Here is a 24,491-nt window from a genome sequence, read left to right on the forward strand (position 1 = left end):
TTGAAGATGGTTTTGTTTGAAGTCTCGCCTATATGACCTTGCATCGATCGTATGGATGGGTGTCCGTGCTCTTTAAGAATCTACCACAGCAGATGTTAATATTTTCAGTGTCCGTGGATTAACCACTGGTGTCAGACCACTTCTCCTAAAGCTCACTGAGTTCATCTGGAACACGCATTCTGCTGTTCTTCCCATTCTGTTGTAACCTTATCTTTAATAATGTATTGAAACTATAATTTAAATACAGAGGGTTAATTTTTATCACACTCCCAAGGAGTGAGCTAAAGAACAGGGTGAGTTATTTCAGCTTTGGAGCCTGGGGGCTGTCAGGCAGCTGAGAAAAAGGGGACGGATACAGTTGGTGGGGAGAGAAGAGACGCTCAGCTGTTGGCAGTTCAAGGTCAGTGAGTGTAGGACAGAAAATTCAACATTTCGTCATCACAAAAGATGGACTAAGGCGAAACAATGGCTTCCAGTCACAGGGAGAAAGGAGACAAGGGGGATGCTGCACTTCATTCCTAGCAGCAGACTGTGATGTTGGAAGTGCGGCTGGACCATGCCGTGATCAGACCCAAACCAGCCCTTCACGCTCATGCCGTACCTAAAGTGACATGGACCCACGACACTTGGTTTTTCCATTCCTTTAGATAGGGTGTTGCTATGTCTTACAGACCATCTGGCCTCAAACACAAAATCTTCTGCCTCAGTCTCCCAAGTGCCGGGATGACAAGAATGCTCCCCCACTTCTTGATTCTCCTTGGATCTTCAAAAGCGAGGGAAGTATTACACGCCTGCACTGTTCCTTGCAGTAGCCACCAGCCATGAGTGTCAATTCACCACCGAATGTGGCTAGTAGGACTGGAGAATGTTAAAATTTTAATTAAAAAAATTAAGTTTTTAATCAACTTAAATTTATGTTACAATATTATACTTAGTGTCTACTCCCTTGGATAGAATTAGATGATTCAAGGGAAAAATGGGGGTTAGGTCATTCCCTAAGGAACAGTTTTACAGCAGCTGTGCTGTTGGACCTGAGTGACTTGTATACGCCCCTTGTCATCCACCCTGATGGGGGCGCTGCACTGCTCAGGCCCGGAGCTCCTGAAGGTTGCTCCCAAAGGGATGAGCTAAGCTCTTCCGGGCTCTTCGCAGCCACTGCCCGAGACCTTTTCACTGTTTTGCTTTCACATGTTCTGTTATTTTCAAGTTCTGCTATCTTTATCTTGCCCACATCCTGGGACTCCTAAGAGGATTCATTTGTGAGAGTTTTAGAAATAGCTTTGTAGATTAAAATTCTGTGGAAAGTGTCTATTACCACTGGCAGCCCTGGCTTAGAGAGATTAGGTTTCTGACAGTTTGTTGTTACGGGATTCACAGTGACTTAACCCAGGAGGCAGGCCCTTTCAGACACACCCTCAGAGAGAGGATGCTTACCCGTAAAGCTAGCCATTCTGCTGCTGCAGCCTGCCTTCACAGTCCCTCGTTTCTCTGCCCATCTGAGAGTCTCCGGCTCCCAACAGAGCTGACGGACACAGCCTGGAGGCTGTGCCAGCAGGTCTGTCTGGGGCCCATGTCATCATCTGTGTCTGAGGGCAGGGAGAGGTTGGTCACAGTGGGAAGGGCTGTCACCTTGAAGTCAGAAGACAAGTCTTTGAGCTCTAATGTTCCCATGTTGGTTCTGAAAACCTAACTAGGTACATAATCTCTTTGAGCCTCAGCTCTCTCATTTGACACATTTTGATGACCAGTGACAGGCCAGGTATTGTTTCATTGGGGACTAGAGTCATCAGTGAACAGCTACTTCATGGAACTTACGTTTCCTCTAGGGGAACCGAAAATAAAACATAACAAATACTTTATAACCATAACTAGAACGTAACAAGCTAGGGAGACAAGTAGACTGCAAGAAGTGGGTGGGGGAGGATATACTCTGTGCAGTAGAATCAGGGTAGAGCTCACAGAGACACAGACCTTAGAGCAAAGGCTGGACAAAAGTGAAGTGAAGCCCTGTAGGTCAAGCTCTTCAGGGAACACAGGTTTGGTTTAGAACAGGATGGGAAAACCTGAAAGTACAATGTGTCACTCTCACTGAGTGACAATAACAGCTACCCTGGAAGTGCCTAACCCATGCCAGATGCCAATAATTTAAAACTCTTCTCTCTCTCTCTCTCTCTCTCTCTCTCTCTCTCTCTCTCTCTCTCTCTCTTACTGGGAATTAAATCCAGGGCTTTGAACATCTATGTATACCCTCTACCACGTACCTAGCTCCAAATACTTCACATCTAAAAGCTGGTACCAACGGGTCCTCACCTTGGAAGATGAAGGCCAACAGTAAAACTTCAAACAGTTTCAGGAAACAGGTATTTTCAACTTGAATCTGACTCCATTTACCAATGGGGACTGATCTCAACATTAAGAACTGGCTAGATAGGCAGTGCTGGTGAGCAAAACACACAACAACCAAGAGCTGGTTCTCCCAGGGCCCACGAGTGGCTGCCTTTCCCCAGTCTTTTCTGTGGATGTTTGAGGAACTAATAGCTTGAAACACGGATGGTGTCTGTACCCGGAGCAAAGAACACGTTTGTCTGTTGCTCGTTATGAAAGAGCTGGTTTCCTTAAGCTTAGCCTCCTTCCTTTCAATGCAGCCGTTCTCAACCTGTGGGTCACGACCCCTTAGGTGGTCAAATGACCCTTTCACAGGGGTCGCCTAAGGCCATCAGAAAACAGATATTTACATGACCGTTCACAACAGTAGCAAAATTACAGTTATGAAGTGACAACGGAAGATTTTATGGTTGGGGTCTCTGCAGCATGAGGAACTGTATTGAAGGGTCGCAGCATCAGGGAGCTGGAGAACCACCACTCCAGGGTCATCAAGTGTTCGTAGTGGTGGGAAGGGAAACTCAGGGAGGCAGTGGGAGCAAGTGACTACAACACTATTACCAGGTGAACCTCTGACCCGAGAGTCCTATCTGTCACTATCCAGAAAAGAGTGGCAAGCTAATTCACTAGTTGGCTAGTAGAATATAATTTAAAGATCTAATCTGGGGACCTTCGCTCTGGATATCTATGTGAATTAGACTTTCAAGGAGAAAAAAAAAAAACCCTTATAAACATAATGTATTGAACTCTTTGAGTAACGGTCCAGATTATAAAGTCCCCTAGGAAATGATGGCTCCTGTGTTGTCCCAGCACAGTTGTAGAGAGATGGGTCTTGAGTAGCAAGTTTCTTTAGGCAATTGGAAGTATAGATGATTTTGTGGATTATTAGGCCATTTTTAGATGTTCTGTTTCCAATTTCAAGCATTTACCCTACTTCCATCATCCGGCTAGGTGAATGATGTTTTCCTTAAAAGACCAGACCTTAGGGAGCCCTGGACATTTGAATGAGGGAGCTTAGCACCCTGGCTTTTGTGCTGCCGGAGCAGGATCAGAGGCAGGCTGAGCAGAGCAGGTGATCTGGAGGTGAAATGGACAGCAAAACCCTGGGGCAGGCTGAGAGCTGAGCCTTAACATTTATACAAGGTCCTGGAGGGTAAAGGCATGGGCAGGAACAAATAAAACTGTCAAGATAATGGTTTCAGAGACTCCTCCATACGCTCAAAAGTAAATGCCAGGAAGAGGACTCACACACCACCCAGAATCCAGAAAATATCACTACTGATTCTTTTTTTTTTTTTAAATTATGGGGTTAGTATCCTACAAATGTGTGATGACTACTCCTAGCTCTTGGCAAGACCCTATTCATGGGGAGTCGATTTGAAATTCTGTATGTTTAACTGAGTCCCTGTTTTATCTCGTATGTGGTATGTGCATAGTTTATTTGCAGGTGCTTTCAAAGGAGGTCTAGGGCACATATTCCTCTTTGAATAAACATGTGTGTTGTAAGGTAAAGCTCACTTTTCTAATGTGTGAGACTCTGGGTTCACTCTCCAGCAGCGTACTATAGAGTGCAGTGTAAACTATATCCATGTTCACCAGCTACTATTTCTAAATGTGAGTGTGGTAGTCTGAATAAGAATGGCCCCCATAGGCTCATAGATTTGGATGCTTGGTCACCAGGCAATGGCAGTATTTAAAAGGATTGGGAGGTGTGGCCTTGTTGGAGTGGGTGTGGCTTGGTAGAGGAAGTGTATCACTGGGGGCTGGGCATTGGGGTTTCAGAAGCCCAAGTCAGGCTTGGGCTCTCTCTCTCTCTCTCTACTGCCTGTGGATCCGAATGTAGAGCTGTCAGCTACTTCTCCAGTACCATTTCTCTGCATTCTGCCATGGTCCCTGCCATGGTGACAATAAGCTAAACCTCTGAAACTAGAAGCCAGCCCCAATTAAATGCTTTCCTTTATAAGGGTTGTCATGCTCATGGTGTCTCTTCACAGCAATAGAACACTGACTAGGACAGTGAGCAAAATTTCACTGCTATTATTGTCACACAGGAAACAGAAATAGGAGATATATATGTGTGTATATATATATATATATGAAATATATACATATACACACACACACATATATATATATTCTGAGAGACAAGGGACAACTAGAATGGGAGAATTAAATGGACAGAGTGAGGGAAGAAGGGAGTAAGGGAGGGAACATGGAAGCGGACAGATAACAGATAGCACTAAGGGCCATTTGTGGGGTCATATGGAAACCTACTACAGTAGAAACTTCTTAAAATACATGCATATATGAAAGAAATCTAAACGGACTCACCCAATAATGGGGGAAACAAAGGCCCCAACAAGACATCTCTTGTCATCAAGTGAAACTCCAGTGTCAGCAATGGGTTACATCTAATTGAGATGATGGCCAAAGGAAACTTTATGGAAATCCTCCAACAGCTCAGGCTGTTGCCAAGGCTATTGGTTGATCTCCGCAAACTGATGGCAAAGCCTTTTTGCTGAAGACAAAACTTACATGTCTCATTAAACAGGTAATTGGAGTTGATGCCTAACTAGAGCCTTCACCCCTACTGACTAGTGTTCACAGTACTGGAAGGTGCTCTGCACACTATCAGAGGAGAAAGGCAAACACGAACCCTGCTACACACACTTGCATCCCCAGTGGTGACCTGTCTGCATGATATGCTGGTGCAATTGGGGCACCAATGTGGTGGGATGCACTAAACAGTCTCTGATTAGATTTAAGGTCCACTCTGTGAGATGGAACCCATGCCTGGCACAGCTTGAGTGGCTAAGAATCTGAGACCAGACAGGCCATGGACCTAGGGTAAAACCAATTACCAGTGTTCTGCTAAAGGGACTTAGTAATAAAATGACTCCTAATGGCATTCTGGTTATACCCTCAGATAAGTGTCTTGGTCAGGTGTCATCAGCTGAACTGCAGCTTCCTCCTGCAGTACATGGGAACGAATACAGAGACCCACACTGGACAATATGCAGAGAGAGAGAGACCTTGGAACACTAAGTCCTAAATGGGATGCCTCCAATAAACCTCTCCCCTCAGGGTTCAGGGAATTATGTGGAAGAGGAGGCAGAAAGATTCTAGGAGCCAAAGGAGATGGAAGACAGCAAGGAAACAGTGTCCTCCAGACATCCCAGGACTGGCACACACGTGAGCTCACAGAGACCGTGGCAGCATGCACAGGGCCTGCACAGGTCAAAACCAGTTAGGGGTCCAGCAATGAGAGGGGAAGTAGACGAGAACTCCTATCCCTAAAAAAGCAGCTCTCGTCAATCAACAACTGCGTGCAAAGGAAAAATGCTTTCTTTAAGGGAGTCTCAGTGTGTTTACAAAACTGTTTTTATGGGAGGTTCCAATGCCCGGTAGTGAATGGCCAGCACGAAACGAACTCAGAACATTTTTGGAGTTTTTTTTTTTTTTTTTTTTTTTTTTGTCTCATATTGCTTTGTTTGGGCATTTTTTTTTTAACCTTACTGGTCTTTTGCTTATATATACTATGGTTTTATGATTTTGTGTTTTTATAGGTTTTCTTTATATGTGTGTCTCTGTGTTTGACTTTCTCTTTGTTTCCTTATTGCTTGTTTGTTTCTCTATTTTGTTTCATTCTTATTTGTTTGTCTTTTTTTTTACTTGCTTGTTCGTTTTCTTAACAGAGAGAGAAAGAAGGCATGGAGTTGGAAGGTAGAGGAGGTGGGAGAATCTGGGAGATAAGGGAGGGGAAATTGTCATCAGGATATATTGTATAAAAAACCCTTTATTTTCAGGCCAGGTAGTTGTGGCATACCTCTTTAATGCCAGCACTTGGGAGGCAGTGGCAGGCGGATCTTTGAGTTCGAGGCCAGCCTGGTCTACAGAGCAGGACAGGCACCAAAACTACACTGAGAAACCCTGTCTCAAAACAACAACAATAACAACAATAACAAAAAACCTACCTTTTATCTTTCAATTAAAAAGTTTTAACATAAAAAAGAAATAGATGTATTGACCTTATCAAAAGTAGAACCCTTTGTACATACATCAAAGGATATTGCCATAAACATGAAAAGAGCTTATAGAATGATTGTGTAGAATGAGGGGTAATATTTGCAAACTGTATTAAATAAGATTATACTTCCTGTCTAGATAAAGACTACCCAAAACTCTACAAGATAACACCACCACCTAAAGATGGGCAAAGGACTCAGGCATTTCTGTGGAGAAGACATACAAGCGACTAATAAGTATATGAAATGATGCCCAGTTCATTAATTAGTAGGGAAATACTAATTAGTACCACAAGGTCATAACAGTTCACATGTAATTCAGTGCTCAGAACAAAAACAAAGGGAAGTATGAGTGTAGATGAGGGCTGGAGAAATGAGAACCTTCTTACATCAATGGTGGGAACCCCAAAGGATACCGTTGCTTTAGAAAAGACTTTGGTGCCAGGCAGTACTGATGCATGCCTTTAATCCCAGCATGTAGGAGGCAGAGGCAGGTGAATCTCTTGAGTTCAAGGCCAGCCTTGTCTACAGAGCAAGTTTCAGGATGGCCAGGAATACATGGAGAAACCCTGTCTTGAAAAATAAAAAGAAAGAAAAGACTGCTAATTCCTTAAAAAACAAACAAATAAACAAACAAAACCTAAAACCTAAATCTACTAAAGGATCTAGTAATTCTATTCATGGGTACAAACCTGAAAAAAAAAACCTCTAGATAGTTGTTTGTACACAAACATTCACTGCAATGTCACTCACAACAAAAGGCAGAAACAGCTTAAGCATCCATTTGTCAATAAGCAAGATGTTGTACTTACATGGAATATTATTCAGCAGTAAACAGTAATCTAAGGGAAATAGCTGAAAGGGAGAACATTGTGCAATTCCCACTTACATAAAAAACGCCTAGAATACAGAAACCAGTAGAAAGCAGATTAAGGATAACCTAGGAGCTTGGGTGGAGAGAAGAGAAGATTACTGGTTAATGGAGACACAGTTTCTGTTTAGAAGCTGAGAGTTTGGAAATGTTGGTGACGATGGATGATACTCTGGGTGCCATTAATGCCATTTGATGATACACTTAATGGTTAAAATAGTGTTAGCTACTTCACCATGAGATTTGTTTTTAAGTTACACATCTATCTTTGTGATTTTGAAAAATATAAATTCTAAATTCATCAAATACAGGTGATAAAATTATTGCCTCCCAAACAAATATACCTGAGCTAATGATAAAGAGGTAAAACTAAAAGGACAAACGTAGACTCCCGTGGGGTGGAGGTGGGTTGAAACCAGATCAAAGGTGCTGCATGAATACACTACTTTATTTCACTTTTGCTGGGTGACCAGAAGTGGACGGGGAAGGACAGTTAATAGACTGTGCTAGACCAGCATACAGGTACTGGAGTCCTATGAACCCTAGGTAGGGAAACAAAGACATTAGCAATGCAGGGTTACACAAAAGGATTGTAGCGAGATGGGCAGATGATGTTCGGGCAACTTTAAGCTACGCTACATGTGGCAGACCAAACATAAAATGGAAATAGATGTGCTAGAATTAAAATATTGCGAGTGCTGTTGTATTATTCAGGTTTTTAAAAAAGAAAATGAAAAGAAAAAGGTTGACTTAGTACACTGCAGCTCAATGATGACTCTATGCCCAACTAAATAATGTGGGGGATTCAGGATAGATTTCCTCTATCCTAGATTTGTATGGATAATGTAAAATCTTAGTCTGCAGGTCACATCTAATTGAGGTGGTGACATTGGAGTGAAGCCAATGATTTAGTTACAGATTTCAGAAATTCCACATTGTGTTTTACATGAGAGCTCCCTAAATAGTCTAACTAGTAAGACTTTAAGATTCAGTTTATGTAGCTAAGATAATGGGGTTGAGGATGAGCTTAGGGCTTTGGTAGCCTGCAGAAAGCCCAGATCATCTGTGTCTTAGTTCCCTATTCATTATGGCAGTGTGATCTCTGATCGGTTCTCAAATTCTGTACCAACGTTACAGACACATGATAACGAACTGGTGCTTGTAGACAATGTTGAACGACATCAGCTTGTTGTTATAAACCTGCACTGAACTAACAAAATTGAGATAACTGGGGAGTTATCTCAGTCAGTAAAGCTGTGCAAGTGTGAGGACCTGTGTTTGATCCTCATGCAAAAATGCCAGGCACAGTGGCACATGCTTATAATAATGCTAGAGACAAGTGGATCCCTGGGATTTGCTGGCCAGCCAGCTTAGCCAAATCAGGGAGACCCAGGCCAGTGAATGTCTCTGAAGAAGAGACAAGGTGGCCAGCTTCTGAAGCATAACACCCACAGTTGTCCTCTGGCCTCCATGTGGACCTGTGTATATACATGCATTCCCCACAAATGGACTTGAACACACACACACACACACACACACACACACACACACACACACACACACAGAGAGAGAGAGAGAGAGAGAGAGACAGACAGACAGACAGACAGACAGAGGAGGGGAGGGGGAGGGAGAGAGAAGGAGAGAATGAAGGAGAGGGAGATTAAACTAACTAAATTGGTTAACCCATTGTGCCTTCTCATATCATAAGAGTGATTTCTGCTTAGCTATCCTTTGACTCTCATAGGAGAGGGAAGCCGAATGCAATCAGTCCTACAAATACAGTCCAATTTTCCTTATATCTTCCCCAGAAAAAAAAATATATTCCTAGCACATATATTATTTGGGTTCATTCTACCTCCAAACATACCAGACAAAGCAGAAGGAATCAATGTGGAGACCCACCGACCCCAGGGCTGCTCTCCAGGCTCATTCGGAGCAGGAGATTGGGGCAGAATCGAACCCCTCTGACCCTTCAGCCTTTTTCTGGTCTGATTCCATGGCTGTCCTGTTAAGTCAGTTTGAGGAGTAGTGAGGCTGTGAAAGAATCAATTTTCTACTCTGCATTCAACTATCTTAGAAAGGAAAAGGAAATCATCTTGAAAATGGACTCAGCATCACTCACTCAATCGGGTCTACCTACAATATAGTGTGTTCAACCGAGAACTAAGCCCATTTGATATACCCACGTGTTCATAAACTCTACAGTTAGACAGCCGAAGGTACAGCTGCTGTTGGCCAGGGCGCTGAGAGGTTTTATTGACACAGAGACTCTCAGTCAATATTACAGATGTATTGTGTATTGTGACACTTAACGACCTTTGAGCATTGCCCTGAAAATTGCATGGAGACTTGAGATCCTACGCTGTTGGTACAAAAACCCCTTCATGAAGCTTTCTGACCGTCTTAGGTACTGAAACTTGATGGCCAAGCTGTAACCAGAATACCAAGAAGGATTATCCAAATGTAGTTTCATTTGAGGCAAATTCCCTGTAAGACTTGCGGTGTTCTGAATCGTTTCTGAACAAACCAGGGAAAAGTGTTTTAGTTTTCCCTTTGTTTTTCTGCTACAGCCTGGAAATAATTATTAATAGACAGTGATGTCTTTAAAATATTGTGGGACCATTAAGATGGGAGGAGACCCCTTTTTACCTTCTCCTTGTCTTGTAATAAAAACTACTCCTGGGTACAGACTTCAGATCCAAGGTAACATGAGAGGAAATTCTAAAAAAATCAAGACTGGCACATCTGCTTGAGTAAATCATGATGGGCTTCTCACAAGACATCTGTAGTATTGACCGAGAGTCTCTGTGTCAATGAGAGAAGCCCAGTGAGACATATCCTTGTCACAGCAGCAGTGAAGGCCCATGAAGGGAAAATGATTTCCTTCTGACCAAGAGAAGGGACATCTCTGGCCTGGGTAGAGACCTAGAGATCAGTCACCTGGCTAAAGGTACCCCTTAGGACGCAGGATCCACCTTAAGACCATGCTAAGGAGAAAGGAGGCATAATTAATCCTTAAGGAGGCAATGCACTTTTCCTTTCCAGAATTCCCACACCCTAGTGCAGTTGCTGTAGGGCTACTTTGGGGCTCTGTTAGGTCTGCTACAGCCTTGGGGCCCTAGAGTAACTTCCCTTTCCTTTTCCTCTCCCTCCCTCCCTCCCTCCCTCCCTCCCTCCCTCCCTCCCTCCCTCCCTCTCTTCCTCCCTTTCTGATGCTCCCCAAAGCCGAAGAATGCCATTTCTGGTACCTTGGCTTCCTTCTCTTCCCCTGGCCTCCATGCCTGGTTCAAAGCACGTGGCCTCTTTTCTTCCTCTTCCCCGTCTCTGTCCTCTGGACAGCTGCAGGGACTGACAGCTTGCTGCTTTGGGTTTTCCTTTTAAACTGTAATAAAACTGTTCTAGAGCTTTTTTTCTCAGCCCTGTTCTTAAATTATTTTATTAACTAGACTAAAAACCCCAACAGAGGACCCTGGTTTCTTGTAATAAGTGGCAACTCTGGCCAGAGCACTCCCCTACCCACAATTTTCAATAACACCTCTTACCCCTGCGAGCCTGAAACTCTATTATGCTCTTTGTCATGGTTAACTTGGCCACTGTGCATGCTGCTGCTGGAGGTGCTTGTATAACAAATGCATGGAATGGACAGAAACCCTGAGGTTTAGAAAGAAGTGTATATACTGTGGGGCTCATGTGGTCTGCCTAAATCTCTAACCAGACATTTAAGTTGTCCATCTGAGTCTACTCAGTCCCAGGTGGCTCCTCAGCTCCTATAGAATCAGATTCTCTGGGAATGGCCTTCAGGAAAATGCATTCTCCAGAAATTGCTATACACTTTGCAGGAAAATCATGCTTTGTAGAGATAAAGGTTTTTACCCGAAGGTCCAGAAGTTCTCAGGGGCCATCATTTTTGCATCTATGTCCCATTCAGATTTGTCTGGATCTTTAGCAAGAACTCATTTTTATAGTTCAGACATATTCTCTCATGGAGTCTCTTCCTTAAAATGGTATTCCTTAAAATATCCAAACTTGCCAGGTGGTGGTGGCACACACCTTTAATCCCAGCACTTGGGAGGCAGAGCCAGGCAGATCTCTGTGAGTTCAAGGCCAGCCTGGTCTACAGAGGGAGATCCAGGACAGGCACCAAAACTACACAGAGAAACCCTGTCTCGAAAAACAAAACAAAACAAAACAAAACAAACAAACAAACAAACAAAAAATCCAAACTTAATAAAGAAAATGCTTTAAACCAGGCAGGTGAGTGAGTATGGCTACAAATTCATTGTGGAAAGGGCTTGAGGCCAGGAAATGTGAAGGCTGTAACTGGAATCTAAGTTCTCCAGCCCTGCTCCCCCAGGACACATTCCCTGCGAACACAGTCCCTGCAATTGCTTCCACTCAGAGGAGAAGCTGGAAGGGTCGGAAATATAACCTCATTAACACAACGAAAACATTTCTCGGTAGAATTAATACGCCGCTCTCCAGAGCGTAAAGCTCCAGGTTACTGAAAAGGCAGTGTAAGGGAAGCGACAGCATGTGCCTCACAGTCCCGGTGCAACATCCTTGTGCTATATGATTTCCACTCTTGGCTTCTGTCTGTAGCCAGCTTTGCCAAAACTATCTCCAAGGAAACCAACATTAAATCTGTGAAAATACTGGAAAAGCCACCATGGAGATATTCATCCAAACCCGTTTGTTGTACTTTTCCAAGTAAGGTCCCATATGCACCCAGGCAGGCACCGGCAGACATTAGACTGTAGAAACCACTTCCTTATCAGGCAAACACACAAGGGCCCCTGGGGAAACATTCTCTCTCTCCTTTCAGCTCTCAGTTGGCCCTTTTTATTTTCTCTCTCCTCTTTCCTCATTTGTCATCATTCAACAACATAGATGTACTCCATTCGTGGCTAAGTAAGTTCGTGCATATACTTCCGTTTCTTCCTGTAGCTCTGACCTGTCATAGGGAGCTCTAAGGGAAGCCAGTCAACAACGCTACCATGTTTGAGGGTGTCTAGGGAAACTGTGTATTAAACAGATAACGATGGAAAGGAAAGTTTGCTGCTGATGTCACTGATGTCTAACCCCTAACAGTGCTGTGTATATATTTTTCAGTGGGAAGGCTGAATAGAATGACAGGAAGACTAGGGCAGAGACGTGTTAGGGAACTGGGAGTAGTGGAGAAACAGAGGCTCCTTGGTAGAACTATAGTTGATAGTTGGCTAGCTCTCAGCCCTCTTGAGGGGGACTCGATAAACTATTAAAACATCAACAACAATAACAATAACAACAAAAGGACATTTGATTAACTGAAGACACCCCAAGCATCTAATGCATCATGGTAGGGATGGGGATGTGGCCAGATATTCAGAATACTATGCCTAAGATAAAAGCCGGAGACACAAAGTCACCATACTTCCAGCACACCTGGTAATCGGAGATCATCTCTCTTTATTTAAGACCAGCTTTAATATCTCTCTTCAGATGAAACAAAATTTTAGTAAGAGCAGTTTCCAATAACAGATGGATGAATTGATCTATAAGCGAATAGACAGGAGGCAGTCCTTTGGCTCCCGTAACAAGCTGAGTGTGATCAACCTGGAGATGAACTGAGCTTGGGAATGTACTCTGTTAAACGCGATCATTCACACGAATCTTTAGAGTGGTTGATTTGGGACTTTAAAAAGGGAAGGGATATGAGAAGGTATCATAGTAAATCTGCTCTATAGAAGAGAGTGAATAACAGAAGACAATTCCCATTTTAAAGAGATGTTAGTAAGCCAAGAATGGGGCCTAGGAGATGTTTGTAATTACCACACAAACGTGAGGACCTGAGTTTGGATCCCAGGATCCACACAAAGCTGGAGTTTGTAATCCCATCTGTAATCCCAGTGCTCTCAAACTGAAAATGGAGGTGGAGATAGAAAGTTCCCTGGAAGCTCACTGGCCAGCTGGCCTGGTGCACATATTGGTGAACAATAAGAGACCCTGTTTCAAACAAGGTGGGAGGCAAGGACCAATACTCAAGGTCCTCACACATATGAGCTCATTCACACACACTTACACATCATATACCTGCCCCCTACAATCACACAATTTGATAATACCAAGAGTTGCCAGCATGAGTAGTTTTGACCCTAAAGGTTCTTCAGGACACATTTTAATGTGTTAGGCACCAATGTTCTCCTCATCTTTATACTGTACCACAGTCAAATGCCCTAACTCCTGGAGTCAGATGTTAATAATAAATGAGAAAGGTAAATCTGATAATTCACTTCCATGATACCATTGTTTAATGGTATTGTAATCCACACTTCCTATAGTAACACAAAAGACAGAGGTCCCAAACTGGGGACCTAGAATGCGTCAGAAAATTGCTTCCTTATGAAAAGAAACCAAGCTTTATCATAAGCCAGTGAAACTGTTCATCTGCTGATGTTTTCCTAGAACAGACTGTCCAGAAGAATTCTGCAAGTTTTCTGATAAAAAAATATTTCCCTTTCTAGATGTCACCAAACAGGAATTTACCACATGACTGGTGTGAGCCAGGGTTAATCCTGGAACTTTGATATAAAAATAGCAGGATGGTTGATGCCTGAGTAGGATAAGTCTGGCAAGTTGGGCGCCATTCCTGTGCTTGCCAGGGGAACAATGTTCTGGTTCGAGACAACTGGGTTCACAGAACCAACTACCGATACCCCATGCAGAGAGATAGAGAACGCTGGAGTTATAAAAGGCTGTAAGAAAGTTTGATTTTTTTCATATGATACATATTCTGATTACAATTCCTCCTCCTTCAGCTCTTCCCAGACCCTCCCAGCACCCAAATTCCCACTCTTCCTTTCTCGATTTTATTATAAAACAAGCGAGTATCTAATAAAAAAAACAGATAAAATAAAAAGATAAAATAAAACAGAACAGAATAGGACAAAACAAACAGAAAAAATGAGCCAAAGAAAAAGCACAAGACACATATAAAGATTCAGAGAGATACACATTTGCATACCCAGAAATCCAAAAAACCACAAAGCCAGAAACCATACTATATAAGTCAAACCAGTAAGGTAAAACAAAATACCCAGATAACGCATTATGAAACTAAAAACCTCCCCAAATACCATTGAGTCCATTTTGTGTTGGTCGTCTATTACTGGGCTTGGGGCCCGTCTTAAGTGTGGTTTGTAGACCCAATGAGACTCCTTTGGGGAGAACTGATTTTCCTTTATTGAGAATCTTAACCCTTTGTTTATGATGCCTCTCTCTTACAGCAGTCTCTTCTTGGATGTTCTCCCTCTGATTTCTTTTGCCAACAATCTGTTCATCATTCAAGATTTCAATTTTACCCTTTCCCTGTTCACCCAATGTCCTTGATCCCGAACCTTGCCAGAGTTCTTATATGTCAATCATAAGTGGTAAATTCTACTTTCTGCTGTATGTAGCTGTTTTTTCCATTAGCTATTTTTAGTGTGTTTATATATTTAATTTTTTTAATTAAAATTGTTTTTTTTGGGGCAACTTTATACACATATGCAATATTTTTCAAACATATCCACCCCCTGATCCTTCCATTTCCCTCCCATTCCCACGGTTGATTTTTATTTTAAAGCGGTCCGTGAGCATTTCCAGGTCACACGTGCAGAGTGCTTCTTTGGACCTTCACATGCTGGGACAGTCCCTGGCCCACTGTGGACTCTCACTTGTCTTGTGATGCTATTTACTACAGCTTTGGAGAGGATTCTCCCTCTAAGATTGAGGGCCTCATGGGGATGAAAGGAACCAGGAAAATGTGTCTCTGTGACTCCACATTCAAAATAAGGAAATTTAATTGTAATGTGATATGTGAATTTCCTCAGAATGTGACAGTCTCTGAATAAGGAAAGGAGCATCGGAAGAGTAAACTAGGCTTGGGCCTTTGAGGCCAGGGCTGTGGGCTGTGGGCAATCCCCTAAGCTGCAGCAGTTGTTGAGGTCCTGCCTAGGCAGATATGGAAGCCTGCCTGCTTGTCTTTTTTCTCTTCTCTGCTTCTCCCCTTACCTCTTTGCCCAACTGAAAAATTAACATCCCTTAGAGGGTACTTTGATTCCAATGTGGGAAATTCCACGTTAGAAAGGCATGATTCCCAAATGCTTTCTGAAGAAATGTCAAGATCTCAAACTAAAGCTCAGCGGGGAATGGGGAGCATACCAGAGCAAAACTCACTCTGAGTCCTTTCTTACAGCCTCCACTAATTAGCGTTGCTAATAACTCTACCTGGCTGATGCTAAGTAGAACGATGAAACAATTCCTTTCTCACATAACCATTAGTCTTTATTACTTGAAGTATAGGGAAACAGTCTAAAAATAGCTTTGAAACAGGGCACAGAAATACAATTTCTTTTAACGGTGTCTCGGTGTCAGACTCAAGAAATTAGTTTTCGGATGAGTGCTTGGTTAGGCATTTTCTATTATCATATGGATTGGGAGCAAGAGGAAGTACATTTTATTTCTGTTTCTTTTGCTTTCTATTTCTTGTTCTCTGGAAACTTGTGACCTAGCAGGGAAATAGATTATTATCACATAAATGGAATAGGTGAGGAGACAGATGCATGGGAGAATCAAAGCAGGACAATACTTAATTTCTGGAGAGAAGAGAAGTTTGAAGAAGGCTTCTTAGAGGTGGTAGATTAAAGTAGCCAGGGGAAGGGAAGGCTTTGCAGACAGACATTTACTAGATGCTGTGAGAATAATGGCTACTCGTGGCTGGGGAGTGAAGAGTGAGCTAGGGTGTAATAGGAGAAGCAGCTACAAATCAAGGCTTGTGGAAGTTTGCTTGAAAATGTGAACGTGTAATAAAAAGAAAAAATAATGAAAATATGAACCCTTGTCATCCAATTGGTGGCTAAGCCAAAACGAACTCTTTGTTCCTTAAACTGCTTTTGGTCGTTGTCTTTGGAATTGTCAATGATGTTCAATTATCAGAAAGGCCATTTTGGAGGTATTTTCAGATTCATCTTCCCTATGAGAGTTCCGTGAACATAAAGGGCAAGACTTGTTGGTTTTCTTTCTAAATTGAAATTATTAGCTAATAGTTAAAGATATATATATATATATATATATATATATATATATATATATGTATATATATATATCCATATTTGTGGGGTGCCATGATATCTGAGTGCATGTATACCTTGTGTGGTTAAGTATGAAATGATAATGAAAATCTCATGTGAAAATAATCATAAATTAAAACTAGTCAGATGTATTATTCTCCCCATCCCTCTGTGTGCATCCTGGGAAGGAAGGTTTTCCACCTGCATGAAGGAGGAGGCTTGATCCAGGGACTGAAGCTTCTGGTTTAGGATTCTGTGCATGAGTCACAGCTTCTGAGGATAAAGGTCTTGAATAAATGTGACCTAGCCCACCTCTCATCTATTACAGAAGCAATAACACAGAGAATAGGTGGTTGTGCTTAGCCTTGAGGAGGCAAATCTTTCTATTTAGATGCATTTCAAAATTACCCTATGAGTTGCAGATGCATTTCTGGAATGAAATACTATTTATGGAAAAAATATTTGAAGGGTATATTTGCTTGTCATCATATGACAATGTGCAAACACAATTTTAACCTTCCTATCCCACGCCTCTCTTGGCTCATGACAGTTAGGAAATAAAGGAACATATATTTCTTTTCCCATGGCATCAGCAAGGCAATCAACGATAGAGTTTGCTCACTTTGTGCATTGGAGTGAAGTCACAGTTAGCTCTGGTAATGGGAATTAGGTTTGAGAAGGAAAATATAATCTACAGACAATCCCAGGATCATTCTTAATCGAATGCCTCATTCATTCATTGTCGCTTCTTCACCACGAGAAGCTCACAAATGGGACACAGGATTGATTTGTAATCATGCTTTCTTTCCTTAGAAGTTGATGGAAGCCTAGACAAGCAAGAACACAGCCATACTGGAAGTGATAAACAGGGGAGAAAACAGTAGATGTTAGGATTAACCCAGTGCAAGGAAACCCAAATTCTCTGCAAGCAGACTGTTGAGGCTGCCATTTGTAATATACACCTCAAGGTGAGCCACTGCCCCCAGGAAGTCTTTCCTGATTCATCATGGAATTGTGACATCCTATTCTTGATTAGCTAGAGCATCTTGGAAGTCACGTCTGCGGTGATTACAACTATGTAGAAGCGTATGAGGGAAGTGATGACAGTTCTGCCATTCCTTGGATTTCAGTCTTTGTCAACATGAGGTCCTTCAGCAGCCCCCAGTTCCACCACCTCTGTCTCCCCATGATCATGATTAACACCATCAGCCTTTTTAAAATCAGAATTTGGTCTACCGTACATGCCACCTCCACAACTTGGTGTCTGCATTTAACCCCACAGACGTGTTTCTAATGTTTGAATATCCAGTGTCCTAACCCATCACTTTTCAGAGCTTCAAGTTGTTCTGAAACAGAAAATCAATCGACCCAGTCTTAGCCAACCTTCCATTTTCACGTTTAAAAATTGCGGTGCTGAACACTCCTACATGTACTTTCATTTTCCTATAGAAAAAACTTCTGTCCAGCAGTATGGATGTCCACTTTTAATAGCCTTGGTTAGATGGTCAGAGAGCTAACCTTGCACATTGTAACACTTGGAATATGGGCATCTGTGTGTTGCCATGCTCACAGTGGCCGGTTGGGGTGGAGTGGGGTCATCTTTAGTCACTCCATCTGACTGGCCAGCAAGTGAAAAGCCATGTTGCTTTAAGCCATGCCTCTATGACCCCCGAGCTAAGATTCCATGTGGCTTAGTGTCTATTTCAAGTTGTATTTCTGAAAATTGCCTATTTATTTCATTTATTTCTGTCCTTACTGGATTATTTGTCCTTAAAAAAAATTAAGATGCAGGTGCCTCTTCAAAAGTATATTTCTTGGTCTGTTATTCTCGTTAAGTATTTTTGGGCTTGCTCATGATTATTTTAGTCATACCAAACATTTCCCACAGAATTTGCTAAGCCTGTATTTATCTTTACAGTTCCTACACTTTGTGACCTGTGTTAAAAGACCTGGCGGCACACCACTAGGTGAGCTAAAAATACTAGAGAAAAAACAGTGAACTGGAGATGCAAGGTGGCTGAGAGAGATTAAGACTCTTACTTACTTTATGTTCATTAGTGGAAAGATTGGTGTAATAATTGTTTGGGATGAAATTTTAAGGAGGAGAGGAATGAAAAGGAAAAATCCTGCAGGAATTTGAGTAAGTGGGAAGTGGTAGAGGAAATGAAGGGAGAGTTTGCAGTTCACTAAAAATGGGGAAGTGGGGTTAGCTTGAGAGAACTACGGAAAATCAAAAGGCAGCTATAACATAATCAGATAACAGGAAACCAATTACTCCAACTGCCGCAGTCAATGTAGATGGGCTGAAGTTCAGGATTAAAGAGAGACTGTCAGATCTTGAGGAAAAGTAAAACGCACCTATACATTGTGGAATGCATAGAAGGCGAAGACACAAATTCTGTTAAAACGAAGAGACAAAAGATACACAGGAGAGAATCGAACTGGATGAGGCATGGCGGTATTAATACAGAGTAAAGTAGAATTCATGTCTCTATAAGTGCTGCCAAGGCAGAATGGGGAGGGCAGAAACGTCAGATGATAGGGGCCACCTCGTGTCTCAAGCACCCACTGATTTGTCTGAGGCTGAATGAGTTGGCAGCCATGTTGTGGGTTGAGGCTATAAGAGCTGAGGTCAGAGCTCCTACAGTCAAGAACCATCCAGCTTTCAGCTGGAACCATAGAGGAATACAGAGGGGTTATAAAGCCACAACTGGAAATCAGTTCTTAGGAGATCACTGCTTCAAAGAAATAGAGTGATTGGGTTAAGGGGTGCCTGCCCATGCATGCATGTACACACATATACCAGATATGTTAAAGCTCGTGGATTACCCTGTGGTGAAAGCTAATATCAACACACTGCCTATTAGATTTTTACACAAAATACAATGCAATTAAAAAAAATCTACTAGGTATAGCAACTCAAAGAAATGAGGAAGACCAAGGAGAAAATTACCAGGGGACAGAATTATCAGGTAACTGAGAGATAGTCAGAAAACAGTGATTGATATTTGATAGATGAATAACAGAGAACTAGTCCACACAACTAAAATCTGTTAACCTGGTAAAAACCTAAGAATCTAGTAGCTGAAATACAATCTGTGAGAATACACTAGATGGGCTTGGCAGTAGATTGGAAGTAGCTGATGGGAGAGGAACCTGTGCCACAGACTGAAGGGAGAGGAGAGGGGGAGGAGGAGAATGTAGAAACTGAGCCCTAAGATGTGCAGGTTAACATTCTATTATGCACTCTGGAGCCTCAGAGTGAGGGCAAGGGGGATAGTGCAGGTATAATAATTGAAAGGATAATGGCTAAGGAACTTTCCAAAGTGACAACAAGATCACCTTGAATGTTGGATTTAAGAACTCGTACCAGTCAAGTTCAAGATGAAGAAAAACTAATCCACGTCCAGGCAGCACCTAAGTACATTGCTGAAGATAATCTCCAAAGCCAGGCAACATGGTGGCTTCTGTGGACACTGACAGCTGAGCTCCTACAAACAACAAACCAAAATAATCTAGAGACCCAGAAGGCCCTGGAGAAAGTTCTGGAAAAGAGACTGCTTCACTTCTCTTTTGTGCTGGGGACCGAACCCAGAGCCTCACACATGCTTGGCAGATGCTCTTCCTCTGAGCTGCAGACTAAGCCTCTTTGGACTTTTTTTTTCATGACAAGGTCTCACCAAGTTGCTCATGGTGGCTTTGAATTTGGATTTTTCTGGCCACAGAGTCTCACTGGCCGATATCATGGGTCTACATCAGCAGGTCCGTTTGGGTTCTACACTATGCAAAAGTGTGCTATAAATGAAGGTAAACCAGAGTGATCTGGAGTGATGAAAACGGAGAGCAAACAGCAAGCATGACATTGCAATTCTTCAAGAGTAAGGACTAAACACCCAGGTAGAGCTGTAGAAGTAAAGAAAGCAGAATATAGCAACAGAAGAGTCCATATGTACGAAACACATGCAAGTTCATAGGGCAGCTGGAATGATGCCTTGGGTTTCTCTAACTTATGTGTACAAAGCAGGAAAGGAAACACAATGGAGCACGGAGTAAATGGGGTTGAAACGTTCTCAATTTTTTTTGCATTTCCAAGAGGTGTAAAAGAGTTTGCTTTAGGCTTTTTACAATAAAAAAAAAGGCATCTTGATATTGCTAAAAGAATAGACAATCAATAAGCTTAAAGAGAAATTTGAATTAAAATTCTGATCAGTCTAAAAGTAAAGCAGAAAGAAATGGACTGATACAAACTGTAAAAGAACTAAATAATCCGATTAGAAGACAAAGAGGGGGGCTGGAGTGAGGGCTCAGCCAGCAAGGGCGATTGCTGCTCTTCCAGAGGACTCCGTTCCAGCATCTGTGTCAGGCTAGCAGCTATCTGTAACTCCAGCTCCAGAGGGTTCCACACTTCTGGCCTCCACAGGCACCTCACATGTACTTATCTACAAGCCAACACATGTACCTACACATGAATAAAAATAAATCTTTTTTTTAATAGATGGATTGGATTAAAAAAAAAAACTGGATATGCTTCCATCCAGGTAACACACTTAAAACACAAAGTCACAGTCAGTAATAGGATAGAGTAAAATAAAGCCAGAAAAAATGATAAAATCTAAAGAAATCTGGCATAAATACAGTGTCTATGGAGTCGACTTTTAAGGCAAGAAGGCTCACTAAGAAATGAAGAGAGCATTTGATAACGATTAAAAACCAGCATGAAAGATAAAATCTGTAGGTAGTTAATAGCCCATGAAGGGGTAGAAAGTGTAAACATGGGGGTTAAAGACAGATTGAAAAATTTTTAAATGGCACCAGAGAGTTAGGACTAAGTTCTACACAACCCTTCAAAAATACAAACTGCTTACTGACATAAAGACCTCAGGGAGAAATGGCAACCTCTGAGCTTCATTTAAGGATGCTCAGAAAAGAAACTGCAGAAATCCAAGTTTGGCTCTATGTTCATCAGCTCATGAAGAAAACCGAATATATCAGTAAACTAACGAAAAATTCTACAGTAGATGCTGTAAAGGCTTTGACTGCTAAGCAAAAGCAAGGTAGGCCATACACACATAGAACTCCTCATTATACAGCTATAGAAAAGAAATCTGCCTGTTCCCAACTGGATCAGTCTCGAAAATACCGCAAGGATATACGATCTCACGCCTATGTGGAGTCTAAGAAAGGCTGAATTTATAGAAACAGTAGAATGACATTTACTGTAGCAGGGATTTTAGGATAAAATCTGGGCCCCGCCAGCTCCCAACAAGAGATATGCCAATTAAAGAGAACGACTCAGAGATGCAGAGGAAGGGAATTTAGTCAGTATAGACACCTTGTGAAGGATAAAGATGTCCAATGACCCCCAAGTCCATTGTTGGGGTCTTGATCAAGGTTTATGTTTCAACAGAGGATGGAGTGTATAATTAAACAGTGCTGGTCAAGGCATGGTGTGCTCGGCACTGAACTGTCCGCCTTTCATCAGTCCTGCGAGGTTGTCTGATAAGATACCAGACCCATGTGAGCTCTCTTCCAGAGAGTTCTTTCTCTGCCTGGCACCAGGGCTTTGGTCTTTCTTTTCCCTCAGCAGGTACTCTGGGAAAATATGATTCATTGGGGTTCATCATTCGGAAAATCTGTTAACTGGAAGTGGTGGTACAACCATCTCTTTAGAATATTTCCTCTCTGGCAAGAGTGATTCTATTAGCAGAGACCGATGGGGGAAGGGGAGACGGGTTAGTTCAGGGGATCTAGTGTATGGCATGGTGTCTGCATTAACTAACTCTGAGTTTTACTCCTATTATTTTCTCCATATTCTGACTGCAGAATAAAAGGCACTGTGGTAAGAGGAGGCAGGAATTAACTAATTTGTGGTATTTATTTTACAAAACGTGTACATTCAGTCACCACAGTGTACAGCTTGAAATCAGTTTCATTGGTTGACTATACATGATTTAAAAAAAAAAAAAACAGGAAAAATATTCCAGCTGGAATAAGGATCTAAGCCTAAAGTCACACACAGAGCAAATTAAAACCACCGAAAGCCCGAACAAAACAACAGAAAGAGAAACAAGAGAGGAAAAGTCGGGAAGAAGTTGGCTCTGAGCTTTTTCAGGACCCAGGGTAGAACAGACTTCTTGTTTTTAGCATTTCTTACCCAATTGCTCCTCAGAACTCCACCTCGCAGGTAGTTACACAGTTGTGTAACCTCGACTTTTCTTATGTTTAATTGTCTTTTACCACACTGGGAGAGACATTTGAACACACACTCTTCATCTGGTTCACTTTAGAAAATCCACGGAGCCGGGCGGTGATGGCGCACGCCTTTAATCCCAGCACTTGGGAGGCAGAGCCAGGTGGATCTCTGTGAGTTCAAGGCCAGCCTGGGCTACCAAGTGAGTTCCAGGAAAGGCGCAAAGCTACATAGAGAAACCCTGTCTCGAAAAACCAAAAAAAAAAAAAAAAAAAAAAGAAAATCCACGGAACAGATAGACGATAACTTCTGAATGACTCCTTTTTAACGATGCCATTGGTCAGCATCCCCACAGCCATCCCAACCTGTCTCCCTCCGGGGATGACAGCCAGAAAGAGTGACGGAAGACAGACAGCCTTATTAGGTAGTAGATAAAATCCAGACTGGAGCTGGATTGACCTGGGTCAAGCTCCTGCTTCTAAGTGCTGCCATCCGGTGAGACAGACTTACCTACAAGGTGACTTGGACACAACTGGGTCTGTGGCAATGCTCAGAATCTCTAACTTTTGCTAACGGTGTCATCATGAAGTTGGTCAGAGACAGGGAGTTGTCTTGGCTAAGGGTAAAAGATAACGGATGCTGGGACTGGAGAGAAGGCTCGGTGGGTACAAGTCCCTGCTGTAATGTGAGGACCGGAGTTAGATTCTCAGAACTCACAGAAATGTTGGGGGGCTACCTGTAACCCCAGCACTCAGGAGGCAGAGGCAGGATCCCTGGAATAAGCTAGCTGGCTAGATTAGTCAAATTGGCAAGCTCCGGATTTAAGCTAGAGACCCTGCCTCATAAAGTAAAGATAAACCGAGAAAGACACTTGACATCAACTACGTTAAATGTGCATGCACATGAACTCCTATACATACAAGCACACATACACACCACATACATGCAAAGAAAAGGGTGCTGCGTCATTTCAGTCTCTGCTTAGTGACTGGGACAGTCTGTGAAATGAAGGTGGAATTCTTGGCCGCATGAATCGCATTTGACCCTTTTTCATCACGCTTCCTTTTCTGATAATCTGGCTCGTGGTCCTCAGCCATGGATCTCTCTCAGAAGCACTCAGCCATCTAAACCTACGGGTTCTCCAGAGTGGTTATGAGCAGCTTGGATGGTTACCTGCGGGCCCCTGTACCCTCCTGCTCCAGGTGGAACAAGTCCTGAGTTGCACGGATTAATATTATGAATTATTAATGCCATTAGCATTTTCTTGGAGCAGAAGCTGCTGGCTGAGGAAGGTGCGGTACACTCAGCAGAAAGAGACAGGGCTTGATGCCAGAAGCCTAGAGTGCTAGTGAGTCAGACCTGTGACCCAGGAAACCACATGTCCTGTGTCCTGAGGTTCCCCGACTTATCAAACAAACACAGTGAGATTGTCTGTGCTGCTGACCTCAAATGATATTGTAAGGCTCAAAATGGAAAACAGATGAGGATTTTTCCAAAATGTGCACATGCTGTGTAACATGTAACCCATCACTGTTAGCCTCGGAACCGGAGGATGCTCACTGTGCCCATGCTCGCTGCATACATACGCCTCATTTCCGGTTTTGAAGGCTAGTTTTCTCATCTACAAAATGGAGATAGTGTCACATTAATTCCTGTTATTAGCAGGAAAGGAAGCAATGAACACAAACTGTGCTTGCTATTTCTGATAGACACTTTAAAAATTGCTTTTATTTTATGTGTATGGGTGTTTTGCTTGCCTGTATGTCTGTATAACATGTGTCTTCCTGGTGCCCTCAGAGGCCAGAAGAGGGTATCAAATCTCTTGGAACTGGGTTGTGAGTTACCATGTAGGTCCTGGAAATCAAACTGGGTTCTCTGCAAGAGTAACAAATGCTCTTAATGCTAAGCCATCTCTTCAGCCCCATGGATAGGTATTT

General features: G+C 42.5%; 1 protein-coding gene across 1 annotated transcript in view; it reads right to left on the bottom strand.

Annotated features, from left to right (window-relative positions):
- The window catches only part of Htr2a (5-hydroxytryptamine receptor 2A), a 62,861-nt gene that overhangs the window by 33,173 nt on the left and 5,197 nt on the right, over window positions 1–24,491 (bottom strand). The window lies entirely within an intron of this gene.

Source organism: Peromyscus eremicus, chromosome 9, assembly GCF_949786415.1.
Source record: "Peromyscus eremicus chromosome 9, PerEre_H2_v1, whole genome shotgun sequence".
Lineage (NCBI taxonomy): Eukaryota > Metazoa > Chordata > Mammalia > Rodentia > Cricetidae > Peromyscus > Peromyscus eremicus.